The sequence below is a fragment of the Vigna unguiculata genome, chromosome 5 (assembly GCF_004118075.2).
Source record: "Vigna unguiculata cultivar IT97K-499-35 chromosome 5, ASM411807v1, whole genome shotgun sequence".
Classification (NCBI taxonomy): Eukaryota; Viridiplantae; Streptophyta; class Magnoliopsida; order Fabales; family Fabaceae; genus Vigna; species Vigna unguiculata.
The window spans coordinates 6108281-6117516 of record NC_040283.1 but is presented as its reverse complement, the minus strand read 5'-3'; positions in this window follow the sequence as shown (position 1 = coordinate 6117516).

Below are 9236 nucleotides of genomic sequence, written 5' to 3'. Positions count from 1 at the left end.
TTTGAGTTTCAGATTGTGGGTTTGGAATTTCGGGTTTCGGGTATCGAGTTTCGGATTTCGGGTTTCGGGTTTGAGGTTTCGGTTTTCAGGTTTTCGGGTTAGAGGTTTTGAGTTACGCGTTTCGGGTTTTGGGTTTGAGGTTTGGAGTTTCGGATTTCAGGTTACTGGTTTGGGGTTTCAGGTTTAGGGTTTGGGGTTTCAGGTTTGGTGTTTCGGGTTGGGGATTTCGGGGTACGGGTTTCGGATTACGGGTTTGCAGTTTAGAGTTTCGAGTTACATGTTTCTGGTTTCGGGTTTCGAGAGTCATGTTTCAGGTTTCTGGTTTTGGGTTTCGAGTTTCAGATTTCGGGTTACAGGTTTCCAGTTTTGGGTTTCGAGTTACATGTTTCCGGTTTCGGGTTTCGAGTTACATGTTTCCGGTTTCGAGTTTTGAGTTTTTGGTTGAGTTCAGAATTTCGGGTTTCGGGTAGCGGGTTTCGGATTTCAGGTTTTGGGTTTGAGGTTTGAAGTTTTGGGTTGAGGATTTCAGGTTACGGGTTTCGAGTTTTGAGATTCAGGTTTCGGGTTTCAGGTTTCGAGTTTCGTGTTTCGAGTTTAAGGTTTAGAGTTTGAGGTTTGGGGTTTCGGGTTTGAGGTGGGGTGTTTCGAGTTAGGGAATTCAGGTTACGGGTTTCCGGATTAGGGTTTCGATTTACATGTTTCCGGTTTCGGGTTTTGGGTGTGAGGTTTGGGATTTCGGGTTTCGGGTGTGAGGTTTGATTTTTCGGGTTACGGGTTTCGAGTTTCGGGTTACGGGTTTTGAGTTTCGAGTTTTGAGTTTCTGGTTGTGGGTTTTGAATATAAGGTTTCGGGTATCGAGTTTCGGATTTCAGGTTTCGGGTTTGAGGTTTCGAGTTTCAGGTATCGGGTTTGGGGCTTCGTGTTACGGGTCTCGGGTTACGGTTTTCCAATTCCAGGTTTCGAGTATCTGGTTTGGGGTTTCGAGTTTCGGGTTTAGGGTTTCAGATTTTGGGTTTCGGGTTTCAGGTTTCCGATTTTGGTGTTTGGGGTTTAGGGTTTGGTGTTTCGAGTTTCGTGTTACTATTTAGGGTTATGTGTTTGGGGTTTGGGGTTTCGTGTTTCGGGTTTGAGGGTTACGTGTTTCGAGTTTCGGGTTTGAGGTTTCGGATTTCAGGTTACGGGTTTCGAGTTACGCGTTTCGGGTTTCGGGTTTGAGGTTGGGAGTTTCGGATTTCGGGTTACGAGTTTTGGGTTTCAGGTTAAGGGTTTGGGGTTTCAGGTTTTGTGTTCCGGGTTGGGGATTTCGGGGTACAAGTTTCGGGTTACTGGTTTACAGTTTAGGGTTTCGAGTTACATGTTTCTGGTTTCGGGTTTCGAGATTCATGTTTCAGGTTCCCGGTTTTGAGTTTCGAGTTTCGGATTTCGGGTTTCGGGTTACGGATTTCCGGTTTTGGGTTTCGAGTTACATGTTTCTGATTTTGGGTTTAGGGATTCGTGTCCTGGGTTTCGAGTTTCAGTCAGTTTTCAGGTTTGAGGTTTGGGGTTTCGAGTTTCGGGTTACGAGTTTCGAGTAACGCGTTTCGGGTTTCAAGTTTGAGGTTGGAGTTTCGGATTTCGGGTTACGCGTTTTGGGTTTTGGGTTTAGGGTTTGGGGTTTCAGGTTTCAGATTTCGGGTTACGGGTTTTGGGTTTTGGGTTTCGGGTTTCCGATTTTGGGGTTTGGAATTTAGGGTTTGGTGTTTCGAGTTGAGGGTTGAGGGTTACGGTTTACGGTTACGGGTTTCGGGTTTCGGGTTTCGGGTTTGAGGTTTCGAGTTTCGAGATTTCAGCTTACGGGTTTTGAGTTTCGAGATTCGGGTTTCAAATTTTGAATGACAAGTTTCAGGTTTGGCGTTTGGAGTTTCGGATTTGGGGTTTCGGGTTTTCAATATGGGGGTTTCGCGTTTCGAGTTTTGGGTTACAGTTACGGGTTTCTGGTTACGGATTGGTGGTTTGAGGTTTCGTGTTTCGGGTTTCGAGATTCGTGTTTCAGATTTCGGATCACGAGTTTTGGGTTTCGGGTGTAGGGTTTGGGGTTTCAGATTTGGTGTTTCGGGTTGGGACTTCGGGTTACGGGTTTCCGGTTTAGGGTTTCGAGTTACATGTTACGTGTTTCGGGTTTCGGGATTCATGTTTCAGGTTTCCGATTTTGGGTTTCGGGTTACGGATTTTGGTTTACGGTTTTGGGTTTCCAGATTAGGGTTTCGAGTTACATGTTTCTGGTTTCGGGTTTTGGGATTCGGGTTTCGGGTTTCGAGTTTCGGGTTTCGAGTTTCGAGTTTCGGGTTTTGGGTTGAGGGTTACGGTTTAGGGTTACGGGTTTCGGGTTTTGGGTTTCGGGTTTGAGGTTTCGATTTTCGGGTTCGGGATTTCAGCTTACGGGTTTTGAGTTTCGACATTCGGGTTTCAAATTTCGAATGACAAGTTTCAGGTTTGGCGTTTGGAGTTTCGGATTTGGGGTTTCGGGTTTTCAATATGGGGGTTTCGTGTTTCGAGTTTTGGGTTACGGTTACGGGTTTCTGGGTACGGGTTGGTGGTTTGAGGTTTCGTGTTTCGGGTTTCGAGATTCGTGTTTCAGATTTCGGATCACGAGTTTTGGGTTTCGGGTGTAGGGTTTGGGGTTTCAGATTTGGTGTTTCGGGTTGGGACTTCCGGTTTCGGGTTTCCGGTTTAGGGTTTCGAGTTACATGTTTCTGGTTTCGGGTTTTGGGATTCGGGTTTCGGGTTTCGAGTTTTGGGTTTCGAGTTTCGAGTTTCGGGTTTTGAGTTTCGGGTTTGAGGTTTGGGATTTTGGGTTTCGGGTTTGAGGTTTTGTGTTTTGGGTTGGACATTTCGAGTTTCGGGTTACGGCTTTTTCGTTTCGAGTTTTGAGTTTCAGATTGTGGGTTTGGAATTTCGGGTTTCGGGTATCGAGTTTCGGATTTCGGGTTTCGGGTTTGAGGTTTCGGTTTTCAGGTTTTCGGGTTAGAGGTTTTGAGTTACGCGTTTCGGGTTTTGGGTTTGAGGTTTGGAGTTTCGGATTTCAGGTTACTGGTTTGGGGTTTCAGGTTTAGGGTTTGGGGTTTCAGGTTTGGTGTTTCGGGTTGGGGATTTCGGGGTACGGGTTTCGGATTACGGGTTTGCAGTTTAGAGTTTCGAGTTACATGTTTCTGGTTTCGGGTTTCGAGAGTCATGTTTCAGGTTTCTGGTTTTGGGTTTCGAGTTTCAGATTTCGGGTTACAGGTTTCCAGTTTTGGGTTTCGAGTTACATGTTTCCGGTTTCGGGTTTCGAGTTACATGTTTCCGGTTTCGAGTTTTGAGTTTTTGGTTGAGTTCAGAATTTCGGGTTTCGGGTAGCGGGTTTCGGATTTCAGGTTTTGGGTTTGAGGTTTGAAGTTTTGGGTTGAGGATTTCAGGTTACGGGTTTCGAGTTTTGAGATTCAGGTTTCGGGTTTCAGGTTTCGAGTTTCGTATTTCGAGTTTCAGGTTTAGAGTTTGAGGTTTGGGGTTTCGGGTTTGAGGTGGGGTGTTTCGAGTTAGGGAATTCAGGTTACGGGTTTCCGGATTAGGGTTTCGATTTACATGTTTCCGGTTTCGGGTTTTGGGTGTGAGGTTTGGGATTTCGGGTTTCGGGTGTGAGGTTTGATTTTTCGGGTTACGGGTTTCGAGTTTCGGGTTACGGGTTTTGAGTTTCGAGTTTTGAGTTTCTGGTTGTGGGTTTTGTATATAAGGTTTCGGGTATCGAGTTTCGGATTTCAGGTTTCGGGTTTGAGGTTTCGAGTTTCAGGTATCGGGTTTGGGGCTTCGTGTTACGGGTCTCGGGTTACGGTTTTCCAATTCCAGGTTTCGAGTATCTGGTTTGGGGTTTCGAGTTTCGGGTTTAGGGTTTCAGATTTTGGGTTTCGGGTTTCAGGTTTCCGATTTTGGTGTTTGGGGTTTAGGGTTTGGTGTTTCGAGTTTCGTGTTACTATTTAGGGTTATGTGTTTGGGGTTTGGGGTTTCGTGTTTCGGGTTTGAGGGTTACGTGTTTCGAGTTTCGGGTTTGAGGTTTCGGATTTCAGGTTACGGGTTTCGAGTTACGCGTTTCGGGTTTCGGGTTTGAGGTTGGGAGTTTCGGATTTCGGGTTACGAGTTTTGGGTTTCAGGTTAAGGGTTTGGGGTTTCAGGTTTTGTGTTCCGGGTTGGGGATTTCGGGGTACAAGTTTCGGGTTACTGGTTTACAGTTTAGGGTTTCGAGTTACATGTTTCTGGTTTCGGGTTTCGAGATTCATGTTTCAGGTTCCCGGTTTTGAGTTTTGAGTTTCGGATTTCGGGTTTCGGGTTACGGATTTCCGGTTTTGGGTTTCGAGTTACATGTTTCTGATTTTGGGTTTAGGGATTCGTGTCCTGGGTTTCGAGTTTCAGTCAGTTTTCAGGTTTGAGGTTTGGGGTTTCGAGTTTCGGGTTACGAGTTTCGAGTAACGCGTTTCGGGTTTCAAGTTTGAGGTTGGAGTTTCGGATTTCGGGTTACGCGTTTTGGGTTTTGGGTTTAGGGTTTGGGGTTTCAGGTTTCAGATTTCGGGTTACGGGTTTTGGGTTTTGGGTTTCGGGTTTCCGATTTTGGGGTTTGGAATTTAGGGTTTGGTGTTTCGAGTTGAGGGTTGAGGGTTACGGTTTACGGTTACGGGTTTCGGGTTTCGGGTTTCGGGTTTGAGGTTTCGAGTTTCGAGATTTCAGCTTACGGGTTTTGAGTTTCGAGATTCGGGTTTCAAATTTTGAATGACAAGTTTCAGGTTTGGCGTTTGGAGTTTCGGATTTGGGGTTTCGGGTTTTCAATATGGGGGTTTCGCGTTTCGAGTTTTGGGTTACAGTTACGGGTTTCTGGTTACGGATTGGTGGTTTGAGGTTTCGTGTTTCGGGTTTCGAGATTCGTGTTTCAGATTTCGGATCACGAGTTTTGGGTTTCGGGTGTAGGGTTTGGGGTTTCAGATTTGGTGTTTCGGGTTGGGACTTCGGGTTACGGGTTTCCGGTTTAGGGTTTCGAGTTACATGTTACGTGTTTCGGGTTTCGGGATTCATGTTTCAGGTTTCCGATTTTGGGTTTCGGGTTACGGATTTTGGTTTACGGTTTTGGGTTTCCAGATTAGGGTTTCGAGTTACATGTTTCTGGTTTCGGGTTTTGGGATTCGGGTTTCGGGTTTCGAGTTTCGAGTTTCGAGTTTCGAGTTTCGGGTTTTGGGTTGAGGGTTACGGTTTAGGGTTACGGGTTTCGGGTTTTGGGTTTCGGGTTTGAGGTTTCGATTTTCGGGTTCGGGATTTCAGCTTACGGGTTTTGAGTTTCGAGATTCGGGTTTCAAATTTCAAATTACAAGTTTAAGGTTTGGCGTTTGGAGTTTCGGATTTGGGGTTTCAGGTTTTGAATATGGGGGTTTCGCGTTTCGAGTTTTGGGTTACAATTACGGGTTTCTGGTTACGGATTGGTGGTTTGAGGTTTCGTGTTTCGAGATTCGAGATTCGTGTTTCAGATTTCGAATCACGAGTTTTGGGTTTCGGGTGTAGGGTTTGGGGTTTCAGATTTGGTGTTTCGGGTTGGGACTTCGGGTTACGGGTTTCCGGTTTAGGGTTTCGAGTTACATGTTACGTGTTTCGAGTTTCGAGATTCATGTTTCAGGTTTCCGATTTTGGGTTTCGGGTTACGGATTTTGGTTTACGGTTTATGGGTTTCCGGATTAGGGTTTCGAGTTACATGTTTCTGGTTTCGAGTTTTAGGATTCGGGTTTCGGGTTTCGAGTTTCGGGTTTCGAGTTTCGAGTTTCGGGTTTTGGGTTTCGGGTTTGAGGTTTGAGATTTTGGGTTTCGGGTTTGAGGTTTTGTGTTTTGGGTTGGGCATTTCGAGTTTCGGGTTACGGCTTTTTCGTTTCGAGTTGAGTTTCAGATTGTGGGTTTGGAATTTCGGGTTTCGGGTATCGAGTTTCGGATTTCGGGTTTCGGGTTTGAGGTTTCGGTTTTCAGGTTTTCGGGTTAGAGGTTTTGAGTTACGCGTTTCGGGTTTTGGGTTTGAGGTTTGGAGTTTCGGATTTCAGTTTACTAGTTTGGGGTTTCAGGTTTAGGGTTTGGGGTTTCAGGTTTGGTGTTTCGGGTTGGGGATTTCGGGGTACGGGTTTCGAATTACGGGTTTGCAGTTTAGAGTTTCGAGTAACATGTTTCTGGTTTCAAGTTTCGAGAGTCATGTTTCAGGTTTCGGGTTTTGTGTTTCGAGTTTCGAATTTCGGGTTATGGGTTTCCAGTTTTGGGTTTCGAGTTACATGTTTCCGGTTTCGGGTTTTGGGATTCGGGTTTCGGGTTTCGAGTTACATGTTTCCGGTTTCGAGTTTTGAGTTTTTGGTTGAGTTCAGAATTTCGGGTTTCGGGTAGCGGGTTTCGGATTTCAGGTTTTGGGTTTGAGGTTTGAAGTTTTGGGTTGAGGATTTCAGGTTACGGGTTTCGAGTTTTGAGATTCAGGTTTCGGGTTTCAGGTTTCGAGTTTCGTGTTTCGAGTTTCAGGTTTAGAGTTTGAGGTTTGGGGTTTCGGGTTTGAGGTGGGGTGTTTTGGGTTAGGAAATTCAGGTTACGGGTTACGGGTTACGGGTTTCCGGATTAGGGTTTCGATTTAAATGTTTCCGGTTTCGGGTTTCGGGATTCATGTTTCAGATTTTCGGATTCAGGTTTTGAGTTTCGGATTTCGGGTTTCGGGTTTCCGATTTTGGGGTTTATGGTGTAGGGTTTGGTGTTTTGAATTTCGGGTTACGGTTTAGGGTTTGAGGTTTCGGTTTTCGGGTTTGAGGTTTCGGGTTTCGGGTTGGGGATATCGGTATACGAGTTTCGAGTTTCGAGTTTCATGTTTCGGATTTCGGATTTCGAGTTTCGGGTCTGAGGTTTGGAGTTTCGAGTATCGTGTTTCGAATTTCGGATTTCGTGTTTCGGGTCTGAGGTTTGGAGTTTCGAGTTTCGTGTTTCGGGTTTCGTATTTCCAATTTTGGGGTTTTAGGTTTGCAGTTTGTGGTTTCGGGTTTGAGGTTTGGTGTTTCGGGTTTGGGATTTCGGGTTACGGGTTTCGGGTTTCAAGTTACATGTTTCCGGTTTAAGGTTTCGGGATTCATGTTTCATGTTTTCGGTTTCAAGTTTCGAGTTTCGAATTTCGGGTTTCGGGTTTCGAGTTTCAAATTTTTGGGTTTGGGGTGTAGGGTTTGGTGTTTCGAGTTTCGGGTTACAGTTTAGGGTTACATGTTTCGAGTTTCGTGTTTCGGGTTTCGAGTTTGAGGTTTCAGGTTTCGAATTTCGGATTTCGAGTTTCAGGTTTTGGGTTTCGGGTTTTGGGTTTTGGGTTTTGGGTTTTGGGTTTCAGGTTTCGGGTTTCTGATTTTGGGGTTTGGGGTTTAGGGTTTGGTCATTCGAGTTTCGGGTTACGGTTTAGGGTTACGGGTTTGGGGATTGGGCGTTTCGGGTTTGAGGTTTGGAGTTTCGGGATGGGGATTTCGGGTTACGGGTTTCGAGTTTCGGATTACGGATTTCTGGTTTCGAGTTTCAGGTTGTGGGTTTGGAATTTCGGGTTTCGGTTATCGAGTTTTAGATTTCGGGTTTCGGGTTTCAGATTACGGGTTTCAAGTTACGCATTTCGGGTTTCGGGTTTGAGGTTTGGAGTTTCAGATTTCGGGTTTTGGGTTTGGGGTTTCAGGTTTGGTGTTTCGGGTTGGGGATTTCGGGTTACGAGTTTCAGGTTACGGGTTTCCAGTTTAGGGTTTCGAGTTACATGTTTTCGATTTCGGGTTTCGGGATTCATGTTTCAGGTTTCCGATTTCGGGTTACAGATTTTGGGTTATAGGTTTCCGGTTTAGGGTTTCGAGTTATATGTTTCCGGTTTCAGGATTTGGGATTCGAGTTTTAGGTTTCGAGTTTCGGATTTCGCGTTTCGAGTTAACGATTTCATGTTACGGGTTTCCTATTTAGGGTTTCGAGTTACATTTTTCTGATTTCGGGTTTCGAGATTAATGTTCTGGGTTTCGGGTTTCGTGTTTCGGGTTTCAAGTTTCAGATTTCGGGTTTGAGGTTTGGGGTTTGGTGTTTGGGTTACGGGTTTCTAGTTACGCGTTTCGGGTTTCAAGTTTAAGGTTGGAGTTTCGGATTTCTGGTTACGCGTTTCGGGTTTCAGGTTTTCGTGTTTCGGGTTTCGGGTTTCAGATTTCGGGTTTCAGGTTTCGAGTTTTGAGTTTTGGGCTTCGTGTTACGGGTCTCGGGTTTCGGTTTTCCAACTCTGGGTTTCGAGTTTCGGGTTCGGGGTATCGGGTTTTGGGTTTCGTGTTTCGGGTTTGAGGTTTCGGGTTTCGGGTTAGGGATTTCGGGTTACGGGTTTCGAGTTTCAAGATTCGTGTTTCGGGTTTCGGATTTTGGATTTCGAGTTTCAGGTTTGGAGTTCCGGGTGTCGGGTTTCCGATTTTGGGGTTTCGGGTTACAGTTGCGGGTTTCTGGTTACGGGTTTGGGGTTTGGGGTTTCATATTTCGGGTTTCGGGTTTCGAGATTCGTGTTTTGGATTTTAGGTTGCGAGTTTTGGGTTTCGGGTGTAAGGTTTGGGGTTTCCGGTTTGGTGTTTCGGGTTAGGGATTTCGGATTACGGGTTTCCGGTTTAGTTTCGAGTTACATGTTTTCGATTTCGGGTTTCGGGATTCATGTTTAAGGTTTCCGGTTTTGGGTTTTGAGTTTTGGATTTTGGGTTACGGATTTCGGGTTACGGGTTACGGATTTCCGAATTAGGCTTTCGAGTTACATGTTTCCGGTTTCGGGTTTTGGGATTCGGGTTTCGAGATTTCGGTTTCGAGTTTCGGATTTCGGGTTTGAGGTTTGGGATTTCGGGTTTCGGGTGTGAGGTTTGGTTTTTCGGGTTACGGGTTACGGGTTTCGGGTTACGGGTTTTGAGTTTCGAGTTTTGAGTTTCTGGTTGTGGGTTTTGAATTTCAGGTTTCGGGTATCGAGTTTCGAATTTCAAGTTTCGGGTATCGGGTTTGGGGCTTCGTGTTACGGGTCTTGGGTATCGGGTTTCCAACTCCGGGTTTCGAGTATGCGGTTTGGGGTTTCGAGTTTTGGGTTTGGGGTTTCGGATTTTGGGTTTCGATTTTCAGTTTTCCGATTTTGGTGTTTAGGGTTTAGGGTTTGGTGTTTCGAGTTTCGGGTTACGTGTTTGGGGTTTGGTTTTCGTGTTTCGGGT